Here is a 13,232-nt window from a genome sequence, read left to right as displayed (position 1 = left end):
TTCAAACCTGACAGCTTGAAGACTTGTGGACTTCAACTCCCAGAATTCTGAGAATTGAAGTCCACCAAGGGCATCAATCATATTAGCCCAGGGATCTGCAAAATTGGCTCTTAAGACTGGTGGACTTCAATTCCCAGAATTCTGAGAATTGAAGTCCACCAGTCTTAAAACAGCCAACTTTGCAGACCCCTGTGTTAGCCCAAAGCCTGGTGCTGGGCCTTGCTCCCCCATTGGTGGAGCCCCAAGAAGCGAGGAGGGAGAAAAAGAGACTGAGGCCAAGGAGCTTCCCCCCGCCCCCTCCCAGCAAAAATCTAACCGGGGAGCCGGGCAGTAGCAAATTAGCCAATCATGCGAGGAAAGTGAGGTCTGACCGGGTGGGCAGCGAAACTCCAGGGCTCTCTGTTCTAATTCCCCGTGAAAACTGTTGCCTCTGAAGCGTTTGCTCTACTGTTTGAACCTTTAAGCGTCCCTTTCCCTTTTTTCTTTTCAACCCACAATGATTAGGGAGGATCCTGAAGTCGGGCGGGGATTTATTTATTTATTTATTTATTTCTTGGATTTCTAGACCGCCCCCTCTCCCAAAAAGGGACTCGGGGCGGTGTACAGTCAATGCAGATAAAAATACAATCATAAAACAACTAAATACATTTGGATGGAGGAGATAGGCTGTACAAGAAATAAATATATTCTAAAACCCTAAAAACATCCCCAATTAAAAACCCAAACCCAATTAGAATAAATCCCCGGGAGGTAAAACTAAGAAAGTGCCAGGCCAGCTGATTGAAATAGGTGAGTCTTTAACTTTTGACGGAAGGAACGGAGGTCGGTGGTGGTTCGAATGTCGGGGGGGAGGTCATTCCAGAGGGTTGGGCCCATCACAGAGAAGGACCTACTCCTAGGTGTTGCCCGCTGACACTGCCTAGCGGACGGCACCAGGAGGAGTCCCTCCCTGTGTGAGTGAATAGGTCGCAGGGACGTGTGTGGTAGGATGCGATCCTGCAGATATCTAGGTCCTATGCCATGGAGCGCTTTAAAGATAGTGATCAATACCTTGAAATGCACCCGAAAGGCCACAGGTAGCCAGTGCAGCTCGCGCAGGAGCGGTGTTACGTGGGAGTAACGTGTACTCCCCATGATAACCCGCGCGGCTGCGTTCTGAACTAGCTGCAGTCTCCGGATGCGTCCCAAGGGAAGCCCCATGTAGAGGGCATTGCAGTAGTCCAGGCGAGACGTCACCAGCGCATGAGTGACCGTGCGCAGGGCACTCCGGTCCAGTAGGGGGCGCAATTGGCGCACCAGGCGAACCTGGTGGAACGCCCCCCTTGCCACGGCTGCCACATGGTCCTCCAGTGACAGCTGGGCATCAAGGAGGATGCCCAAATTGCGCGCCCGCTCCACAGGGGACAGTTGTTCGCCCCCTATGGCCAGCGATGGTGTCAGCTGGCTGAACCAAGGTGCCGGTACCCATAGCCACTCGGTCTTGGAGGGGTTGAGTTTGAGTCTGTTGTCCCCCATCCAGACCCCAACGGCTTCCAAACACCGGGACATCACTTCGACAGCCTCGTTGGGGTGGTTTGGGGTTGAAATGTACAGCTGAGTGTCATCAGCGTACAGGTGGTACTCAACCCCAAAGCCACGGATGATCTCACCCAGTGGCTTCACATATGCGTTGAACAGGAGAGGTGAGAGGACCGACCCCTGCGGCACCCCACAAGTGAGTGGCCTCAGGGACGACCTCTGCCCCCCTGTCAACACACATTGCTTCCGGTCGGAGAGGTAGGAGCCGAACCACCGCAGAACAGTGCCTCCGACTCCCATCCCCTCCAACCGGCGCAATAGGATACCATGGTCGATGGTATCAAAAGCCGCCGAGAGGTCTAATAGGACCAGGATAGAGGAACAACCCCTATCTCTGGCCCTCCAGAGATCATCAACCAACGCGACCAAGGCTGTCTCAGTGCTGTGTCCGGGTCGGAAGCCGGACTGGCGTGGGTCTAGATAGTCGGATTCGTCCAGGTGTCGTGGAAACTGCTGCGCCACCACATTCTCAACAACCTTCGCCAAGAAGGGGAGGTTGGAGACTGGACGGTAATTAGCTAGCTCCATTGGGTCCAGCGAAGGTCTCTTGAGCAAGGGTCTCACCACCGCCTCTTTCAAGGCGGTTGGTAAGTAACCCTCACCCAAAGAGGCGTTCACCAGGCCCAGAAGCCAGCCTCGTGTCACCTCCCAGGCTGCCAGTACCAGCCAGGAGGGGCACGGGTCCATTGAACATGTGGTGGGTCGTAGCCATCCACGCAACCTGTCCAAATCCTCGGGGGCAACAGAGTCAAACTCCTCCCAGAATGGTCTCTCAAGACTCGCTGTTGACGGCTCGTCTGGTCCACTGACGGAGGTCCATCCACTCCGGATCTGATCGATTTTGTCCTGAAGATATTCCCCAAACTCCTCTGCTCTTCCCTGTAAGGGTGTCTCTCACGTCCCCTGCGATAAAAGGGAGTGGGTCACCCGAAACAGGGCGGCAGGGCGGTTATCCACGGAAGCAATAAGGGCAGCACAATGTCTGCGCTTGGCCGCTCTTATTGCCACAAGGTAAGTCCGCAAATAGGCTCTTACCTGTGTTCGGTCAGATTCGGAGCGTGAGGACCTCCACCTGCTCTCTAGACGTCTCCTGTGGCGCTTCATCACCCTTAGCTCCTCAGTGAACCAAGGAGCCCGGGTGGGTCGATGCCGCAGGAGAGGTCGCAAAGGCGCAACCCGGTCCAAGGCCCCAGTCGTCGCCCTATTCCAGGCAGTCACTAGGTCCTCGGAGCGGGAGCGGGACAAGGCTACAGGTATTGGCCCAAGCTCCGTCTGGAATCTATCCGATTCCATCAGGTGCCTGGGGCGGTACCAGCTTGTAGAGTCTGGTTCCGCCTCCTCACGGTGGGGGATAGCGCCAGGGAAGTCCAGCCGGAGGGATGAGTGGTCTGACCATGACAGGGGCGTGATGACTAAGTCCCCTATTCCCAGATCACTCGTCCACTGTTCAGATACAAAAATGAGGTCCAGTGTGTGGACCCCTTCGTGAGTGGGGCCCTGCACTAATTGGGTCAGGTCCATGGCCGTCATGGAAGCCATGAACTCCCGAGCCACCTCGGAAGCCGCTCCCGTTGACGGCAAGTTGAAGTCCCCCATGACCAAAAGTCTGGGAGTCTCAACTGCCGTCGCTGAGATTAGCTCGAGGAGCTCGGGCAGGGCTGCTGATGCATAGCGAGGAGCCAAGTATACAATCAGCAAGCCCCACTGCCTCCCTGGGCCCCAGTTCACACCAAGGGACTCACACCCAGGTATCTGAGGGACAGTGAACTCCCTCGGCTCTAAACATTCCCACATAACCACCGCCACCCCACCACCCTTACCCAGGGCCCGGGGCTGATGGAATGCCCGGATGAGAAGCGAGGAGGCAGAAAAAGAAACGGAGCCTCCTCGCTTCTCGTCCCCGCCCGACTTCAGGATCCTCCCTAATCATTGTGGGTCGAAAAGAAAAAAGGGAAAGGGGCGCTTGTTTTGAAGTGCCTGAGAGGAGGGAGGGGAGCGGGCGCTTCAAAACAAGCGCTCCTTTCCCTTTTTTCTTTTCGATCCACAATGATTAGGGAGGATAATAATCCGGCACACAGAAGAGCCGCCGCATTAAAATGTGTAAAGAGCTGCTTGTGGCTCGCGAGCCGCGGCTTGCCGACCACTGATCTAGACCATTCTCACAATGTAATTCATTGGTTTTTCCAAATAGTTCTTTTTGTCCTAGAAAGAGTAACCAATGCCCTTTCAGCCCTCCAAACTTTTCATTGAGAAGTATAAACAATGCCGTTTCATTTCTGAATCCAAACTGAAAAAAATCTGGACAATTTGCTTCATCTTGGACCTCTGTGTACCAACCACCCTTAAAAAGGGAAGATTGGAGATTTTTTGCAGATTCAGGCTATTTGCTGGTATTATTGTATACCCCTCCTTCCATTTTTTAAATATTTGATCTTTTTGCCACTTAATTGGTCAGAGAGCTCTTTGTGCAACTATGCTAGTATTGTGTGGCATCTTTCTTTTTCTCTCTCTGTAGTATCGTAGTCTTGTTCCAGCCCCCAATGTTCTCTCTTTCTACTTTCAACACTGTCAACCCTGAAGCTGACCTGACCGAAGCCTTTTTGGCCACTTCAATGTTGCCACACTGGAGCTGAGGGTTAGGGAGGGGGGATTTGAGATAGAGGAGATTCTGTACCCAAAACATTTTCTCTTGGGAACCAAGGACATTCTCACACCTGGTCGGTGGAAGGAGGAGTGATGCTACCCAATTGCCAGAACGCACCGTGGTTGGACCATGTAACTGATTGTTTGAGAAAGTGGGAAAACTTTTACTTTTAATTAGGTGAAAACTCTGGGAGTTTTCAGAGTTGGTTTTCACCAGATATATGCCATATGATACTTCCAATAAAGCTATTACTTGGAAACCTGACACACATTTTACTTTTATAAGAAAAAGGAATGCTAGTTCTACCAAAGGGCCTATGGTAACTGTGCCATTATGGGTGTCCATAAAAGTCCTTTGGCTTTTTAAAGATTGTCATTCTCTGGGATGTGAGGTGGTGGTAGGTCCATGTGGGCCAACCTGCAGCTATAAAGGCATAGAAGACCAAGTGTTAGGGTGCCAAATAGCATCCAAAAGTAAAACAGAGTCCAAGGCAAAGGATTCCTCAAAGTTCCAATTTATTAAGAAAGCCATGTTGGCACATCTGGGAAAACCTGAATCTGAAAGCTTCCCAGTTTTCCCCACCCGGTTGAAAGTTCAAGATCTTGCCCCCACACCCACAAGTCCATCACATGGTCCAATCTCCCACTGCCATGCTGCCAGCTTCCACCCATCCAGTTCTGGTCAGGTGCAGAGGTGCAGAGACAAAGGATGACCTTGGCTTTCTAGAAAGAATTTTGTTATGGCTACATAACATCTAACTCCTACAATCCCCCCTCCCATTTTTCCACAATAGAAAATGCATAGCAGAATAATAGAAGTGTGGCAGGCCAAAGACCCAAAAGAAAAGATGGCTGCAGGCCTGACACTAAGACTGATGTGCCGTTATTAATGGCATATAGCTGGGACCTTCTCTTAAATTTGCACCAATGGAGATGTTTAATCCCAATTCCTTATCTTCTAAATTTTTCACTGGTATCTACAATGCAACTGTTGTAGGCGAAAATGGCGAGAACGAAGAGCAGAATATGCCAAGGCACATTAGATTCCTGGCTAAGACCCAAACAAAAACTTCTTTAGGTTTAGCATCAGAGGATGGACTTCAAAGAATGTTGAAGCGAGTGATTGGCAGCAAATTCTCACTTCTAATGATTTCAATTCTTTCTTGGTCTTTCTTGTCTTTTCAATCAGCGACAGTAATGAGCTATGGTGGCGCAGTGGTTAGAATTACTTCAGGCTACTTCTGCTGACCGCTGGCTGCCTGCAATTTGGCAGTTCGAATCTCACCAAGCTCAAGGTTGACTCAGCCTTCCATCCTTCCAAGGTCAGTAAAATGAGGACCCAGATGGTTGGCAGGCATAGGCTGACTCTGTAAACCACTTAGAGAGGACTGTAAAGTGCTATGAAGCAGTATAAAAGTCCACGTGCTCTTGCTATTGCGGAGGAAGGAAAGCAGCAATAGCACTGATACACAGCGCAAGCATTGTTACACTGACCCAACAATGTGCAAGTATTGACACACTGACACATCAATGCACAAGCATTGATAAACTGATACACCAAACTGTAGGCTGCACTCTCCCATACTGCATGGCTGACATTATGACACCAGCTTCATCTTTTACATAAGCCTTATTTAATAAAAAAGACAAGACAAGAAAAAAAATGTAAGATGCTGATGTTAGAGATTTATTCAGGTTCGTCCACGTGAAGAGATCAGACACCACAGCGCTGCGATGGGTCATCAATTCTATAGTGCTCAAGTTTACATGTTACTGGATTTATCACTGTTGTGCACCCTCGCATAACTCCAATACCACCATATCTTTAAAGGAGGAAAAAAGGAGGTGGAAGAAGAGGAAGAAGAAGGGGTTATGGTCAGTCAAAGCTGATTTTAATTGGGAAATGCCTCTAAGATTATTTGCCACCTTAGTAAGAGACTCAAGTCAGGATCTTAACCCAGCTAAGGTCCAACTCTGAGGAAAGCTGAAATGCTCTACCTGAAACATGGAATATTCCTCACAACCAGCCAGGAAGTCATCCCGCACCTGCCCTTTACCCAAGAGACACCTGATCACCCAAAATAGGACTGCTGGTCAGTTATCTGCAGACGCAATAATGGCAGAGAAGTACCATATTTTTCAGATTATAAGACACACCGAGCTATAAGACACGCCTAAATTTAGAGGAGGAAAACAAGAAAAAAATAGTTATTGGCCTCCCAAGCCCTCCACATCAGAGGTGGTATTCAGCAGGTTCTGACCAGTTCTGGAGAACCGGTAATGGAAATTTTGAGTAGTTCGGAGAACCAGTAGATACCACCTCTGGTTGGCCCCGTCCCCATCTATTTCTGCCTCCTGAGTCCCAGCTGATTGGGAGGAAATGGGGATTTGGCAGTATCCTCCCCCTGGAGTGGGGAGGGAACAGAGATTTTGCAGTATCCTTCCGCTGGAGTGGGGAGGGAATGAAGATTTTGCAGTATCCTTCCCCTGGAGTGGGGAGGGAACAGAGATTTTACAGTATCCTTCCCCTGGAGTGGGGAAGGGATGGAGATTTTACAGTATCCTTCCCCCGGAGTGGGGAGAGAATGGGGATTTTACAGTATCCTTCCCCTGGAGTGGGGAAGGAATGGAGATTTTGCAGTATCCTTCCCCTGGAGTGGGGAGGGAATGGGGGATTTTACAGTATCCTTCCCCTCGAGTGGGGAAGGAATGGAGATTTTACAGTATCCTTCCCCTGGAGTGGGGAAGGAATGGAGATTTTACAGTATCCTTCCCCCGGAGTGGGGAAGGAATGGAGATTTTACAGTATCCTTCCCCCAGAGTGGGGAAGGAATGGAGATTTTACAGTATCCTTCCCCCGGAGTGGGGAAGGAATGGAGATTTTACAGTATCCTTCCCCCGGAGTGGGGAAGGAATGGAGATTTTACAGTATCCTTCCCCCGGAATGGGGAGGGAATGGGGATTTTGCAGTATCCTTCCCCTGGAGTGGGGAGGTAATGAAAATTTTACAGTATCCTTCCCCTGGAGTGGGGAGGTAATGAAAATTTTACAGTATCCTTCCCCTGGAGTGGGGAGGGAATGGAGATTTTGCAGTATCCTTCCTCTGGAGTGGGGAGGGAATGGAGATTTTGCAGTATCCTTCCCCTGGAGTGGGGAGGGAATGGAGATTTTACAGTATCCTTCCCCTGCCATACCCAGCAAGCCATGCCATGGCCACATAACTAATAGTAAAAAAAAAACTTTAAATCCCACCACTGCTCTGCATGTCCGGTTTTCAACAAAAACAGGCATGTCTTTGGCCTACAGAATGCTTCTGAGTGCCAGAGAGGGCAAAAACAGGAAGCGTGGAGTGTTCGGGAGACCAAAAACAGGACACACAGAGGGTTTGGGAGGCCTATTTTTGGCCTGCAGAGTGCTTCTGAGGGTTGGGGAGGGCAAAAATGGGATGGGCAGAGGATTTGGGAGGCCTAAAACAGGCCCGTATTCAGTCTATAAGATGCACAGACATTTCCACCCACTTTTTTTGGGGGGGAGGGGGGGGACTATGTCTTATACTCCGAAAAATACGGTAATCATTTTTCCTATCCCTGTCACCAGAAGGTAAGTCCTAAGAGAGGTTCTTATTTGCCATCTTTGGCTTTGCTCTTTGTCTGCCCCCAGCAGGGTTCTAAGTTTCTGTAATGCAGAAGAGTTATGTAGAAGATTTATCCATGTATACCTGAATATATGCTATCTCAATAGATGCTTCTGGCTTAACCTAAGTGAAAACATCATCATCTTTTAATGACCCCAAAATCCCTTGTGGGGTGGAGTCTGAGCAACTGAATGGTGTTTAGTGGCCAGATACCCTTCCTGTCGCCAATGCGGAGTTTTGTTCAGTAGATATATTCTCACCATGCCCAGAGAGAGAAATATCTTCCTCTGCCTAGGATTGAACTCAAAACCTCCTGATTGTGAGGCAAGAAGCTCCACCTCTAGGCCACCGTACCACTAACCTAAGAGAAAACATGAGCAAATTAATATAGGTGATGCTTGCTTGGAACCTCTTCCTACCTGTGGCAGCATGACATTCCATCACTGTCGCACTCACATCTGAAACAATGAGCTGTGTTCCAAGTGGACCCAATGAGATGCTTTTTCTTATCGTAGATATCAACACATGTGTTGGGACTCACCACTTTCCCTGAGAAGAGAGAATTGGAGAGTTGAAAGTTGAACCTGCAGTAGAATCCAAACCGCCAAGCTGTTGCAAGAAACCTACTCGAGTTGGATACTACCACCAGAAAACTACTATTGATTAAATGTAAGGTGACCAACCGTCCTCCTTTAGGGAGGACAGTCCTTCTTTTGTAAGTTCTGTCCTCCCTCGAAAAGTGTCCTCCTACATGTCCTCCTTTTTGATATTTGAAGGCTAATCTGTTGCGCGTTATGTGACGTATTTTATTGAACAGTTTTTAATGGTGTTTTTTTTTACTTCATCGCAAGTATATTGAACAGATATTGAATCTTGTGTTGAATTTTTATCTAAAGAAATGCTAGACATTAAAATAGATGACAATAGTCTCTTTGAAGAAATTAGAAGACTGAATGTATATTTAAAGTCTGAAAAATTAATACAATGGGAAAATCAACATGTTGAAATTGATAAAAGATGGGTGGATATTTTCAGCCATTTCAAAAATGAACATATTCCATGTGAACATTTATTTATACTTGTTCAATTTACGTTGTGCTGCCCTGGAACTAATGCAGCAGTTGAAAGAGTTTTTTTCAATTGCCAATGATTTTTCGACAAGTGAGAAATCGAGATTGAATGTTGATACTATAGCTGCAGCATTTGCCGTAAAATTCAATATGAAGGATATTTCTTGTTCAGATATTTCCAATATATTGTTAGAAGATGATACATTGACAAAAAATATTAATTCAATGGAAAAGTACTCATTTAAATAATAATTAACAGGAATGTAAGCATAATTACAATATAAAATGTTGCAAATGTTTTATTATGCATATATCATATTTTAGTGTATTATTGTTGCAATGAATAAAATATTTCTTTTATTTACGATATATTTTTTCCAATTTATTTGACCTCCTTTTCATTGTAAAAAAGTTGGTCCCCTTATTAAATGTGACAAAATTGTAGAGATTCTCTGTCATCCAGGTGGGACACCCATGATCTGGATGACAGAGAATCTCTACAGACCTTTAGCTATACAATTTGGGATGGACGCCCTTGGAATCGTGTGGGAGTAGGAATGGATTTCCAGAAAAATTGGACTACAGGAACCTTTAGTATTACTCAGGTGAACTTGAGGACAGACGTAGATAAACCTCCAAGTGCTTCAAAGATTCTCTAAAAAGATGCAAATGACCAGCTGTCTGCAAGGAATATAAATCCTTCCATTCCCCACCATCCTGTCAGAGGTGAAGAAGCTTCTTGGATGAAAAGCGAAACCTTTTCAAAGAAAAAGCAGGAAAGTCCAGTTGCCTCCTCAAAAAGCCCCTTTGGGACAACCATGACCTGAATGATTGAGACTCTCTACAGAGTTTTAGCTAAACAATTTGGGATGAACACCCTTGGAATGGTGCGGGAATAGGAATGGGTTTCTAGAGGAAAAATTGCAGACTGCAGGAACCATTTGCACCACTCAGGTGATCCTGAGGACACAGAGAAACCTCCAAGCAGCTTCAATGACCCTCTAAGAGGATGCAAATGACCAGCTGTCTGCAAGGAGTATCAATCCTTCCCTTCCCCACCATCATGTCAGAGCTGAAGAAGCTTCATGTATGAGAAAAGAAATATCTTCAAGAGAAAAAAAAACAAAGTCCAGTTGCCTACCGAAAAAAACACTTTTGGAATAAATGTGAGAAGTATATAAATTCTCTGCATTGACTGACTACCATTATATTTAAATGATTGATTAAATTTCTAAGGATCCCTGATGATCAAACATCTTCTGCATTAACACTCTCGGTGTTTCCTGGCTATTAATGAAAATCTTGATTGTAAAAATTAAGCCCACAACATTTCTCCTGGCATTACTAATCTTTCGCAAGCAGTACAACGATAATTTCTTCAAACGTATAAAGAGTTCGGTTACCATCTATAAACTCAGCTCCCATGGGGGCGTGAAAGCATGCTCCTTGACATGCAGCCAGCACAACAGAGAAGAGCATCAGGCTGAAGAAGACTTTCTGAGAAAGGGAAAGAATAAGCCATGAGAGATCTTACTCATTGTTTCAGAAACTGGCTGTTCAAAGTCTTTCTAATTCCCCCTCCGGTAATGAGATGAAGTTCATGAACTTTGGAACAAGCCCTCTGGGTTAAGTTTACAATCTTGTGCAAGTGTGCAGTTTGGTCTCTGTTGCACAAGAGGGTCAACCTGGAACATCTCCCTCCCCTCTTTGTGTCAGCTGCACACAATCCAGGATACCCGAATATTTTGGCCCTTTAACAGAGGCTATCAGATTAACAGAGTTGGAAAGGAACTTGGAGGTCATCTAGTTCAACCCACCACCCAAGCAGGAGACCGTACACCAGTGATGACGAACCTATTTTTATGGCGTGCCAGAATTGCGCACGTGCACGCTATTACACGCACCCGCGTGCCCACTCAATTCCACACCCAACTGTGCATGCGCACGTGACCCCTGTGCATGCACATGCAACCACTCCCCAGGCTCTGGAGGCTTTCCTGAAGCCTGGGGAAGGCGAAAACGGCCTTCCCCGCCCCCCTAGAGGCCCAATGGAAGTCAGAAACGAATCAGTTCCAAACTTCCAGGTGTCCAGTTGGGGCCATTTTTTGCCCTCTCCAGCCTTTGGAGCTTTCCTGAAGCCATTTCCGAGTTCTGCAGGGCTGGGGGAGGCCATTTTTGCTTCAGGAGAGGGTGGTTATGAGCCTCAGGGCACTGGGCGGTCCATGTGCGCAGGGCACTAGACTGGCTCCGGTTGCAAAATGTCAGAAAATTCCCCATTTTGCAAGGCAGCTCTCAAAGAGAATGAAGCGGGATTCTTCCATTCTTACAATGAGTAGTAAGGGAAGTGAGTGCCGGCCTCCTTCCTCCAAGAGCTCGCACAACAGCAAGCGGTGTGTGTGTGTGTGTGTGTAAGGGAGGCTGGCAAAGAAGCCTTGGTTTTCCCACTGCTGCGGCTCTCGGGGCTCTCATCTTGGTGCAGTGGGGGTGGGGGCTCTGCCTTTGCAGAAAGGGAGCGGGTGCATATGTGCAGCAGCCCTGGGCCACAGCATCTTCTCTGCCGCCTCTCTCAGTCCCATCATAGCGTCTGCGTTTCCACCAAAGGCTGCCCACTGGCCAGGCTGGACGCTGATCTCAGAAGGCTAGCGGGCATCGGGATCTGCTGCTAAGACCACGTGGAAGGCAGGGAAGCATGGCAGGGCCAGGGGGAAGGGGGAAGGGGTAGCTAGCTAAGCCACAACTCGCAGTCTTACCTAGCAGGGGCTCAGCGCTTCAGGCAGGTAAGCTGCAGAGTAGAGCAGGGGACTGGGCGGGCAGGGAGAAGCAAGCGGTGACCAGGTAACTGGTTCAGGGGCGAAAAGGCCTCCCCTGGCCCTCCGGAAATATGAAAAACCAGCTAGCCGGCACGTGCATGCGCGTAGGAGCTGACAGCTGGCTTGCCACTCAATATGGCTCCACATGCCATCACCGCCCTACACCATTTCTGACAGATGGCTGTCCAGTCTCTTCTTGAAAGCCTCCAGTGATGAAGCTCCAATAACTTCTGAAGGCAACTTCTGGTCCATGGGTTGGTTGTTCTCACTGTCAGGAAATTTATCCTTATTTCCAGGTGAATCTCTCCTTGATCAGTTTCCATCCAATAATCCTTGTCTGGCCTTCGGGTGCTTTGGAAGATAGTTTGACCCCCTCCTCTCTGTGGCAGCCCCTCAAATATTGGAAGATGCTCTCATGTCCCCCCTGGTCATTCTCTTCACTAGACTAGCCAGGCCCAGTTCCTACAACCGTTCACTGTATGTTTTAGCCTCCAGTCTCCTAATCCTCTTGGTTGCTCTTCTCTGCACTTTTTCTAGTCTCAACATCTTTTTTTATAATGTGGTGACCAAAACTGGATGCAGGATTCTAGGTGGGGTCTTACTAGGGCTTTAGAAAGTGGTATTAGTACCTCCCTTGATCTTGATTGTATTTCTCTGTTAATGCAATTTAGGACTGCATTAGGATTTTTGGCTGCCTTTCAGTGGTGAAATCTACCGGTTCTGTGGTCATGGCTTGGTGGTTATGTGACCAGGTGAGCTCAAAAACCAACTTTCACCTTTACACACAAACAACACAAAAGCCACACAATTGACTCACACACAATGCAAAAGCACACAAAATGGCCCCTGCAACAACAAGCAGGAACCTCACAGAGCCACAAAGAGCTCAAAAACCAACTTTCACGCTTTACACAAAATTAACACAAAAGCTACACAATTGACTCCTACACAACTGACTCACATGCAATGCAGAAGCAGCTGGACTTCACACAAAATGGCCCTTGCAACAAGCAGAAACCTCACAGAGTCACGGTTAGGGCTAATAGGTAGCAAAAAAAATGCTTTAAAAAACCAAAATAAAAAGGGGAAATGTTTCCGACAGTCCCTGGAGAACCAGTAACAGAAATTTTGAGTAATTTGGGGAACCGCCAAATACCACCTCTGGCTGGCCCCAGGAATGGATATTTTGCAGTATCCTTCCCCTTCCATGCCAACCAAGCCACGCCCACAGAACTGGTAGGACAAAAATTGAATTTTCCCACTGGGTCAAACCATTGTACTTACCATCTTGGCTTTGGGGAAGACCCAGGAAACTCTTGGTAGGGAGGAAGGACAAGGAGCAGCACCGCTCACTCTGAGATTGGAATGGAATCTGCTCCTCCAATTTATACAGAAACCAAGACCACCCCTAGTGCAATTTTTTTTAAAAAAAGCGCTGAGTGAAAGTTTTGTCAGAATAGCCACTGCCCGAAGAAAAATATTTGCTTTTGACTACCA

General features: G+C 47.7%; 1 long non-coding RNA gene across 1 annotated transcript; it reads right to left on the bottom strand.

Moving 5' to 3' along the window:
- Window positions 1–5,887: 5,887 nt before the first annotated feature.
- LOC309396225 lies at window positions 5,888–13,138 on the bottom strand. The gene is made up of 4 exons (XR_014176070.1): window positions 13,020–13,138; window positions 10,329–10,422; window positions 8,275–8,404; window positions 5,888–6,044 (listed from the first exon to the last, which is right to left on the bottom strand). It is a non-coding gene; the product is annotated as an uncharacterized lncRNA (long non-coding RNA).
- Window positions 13,139–13,232: the final 94 nt, after the last annotated feature.

Source organism: Natrix helvetica (genome assembly GCF_964273705.1).
Source record: "Natrix helvetica genome assembly, chromosome: 8".
In the NCBI taxonomy this organism is placed as follows: domain Eukaryota; kingdom Metazoa; phylum Chordata; class Lepidosauria; order Squamata; family Natricidae; genus Natrix; species Natrix helvetica.
This window is presented reverse-complemented; position numbering and strand designations above follow the sequence as displayed.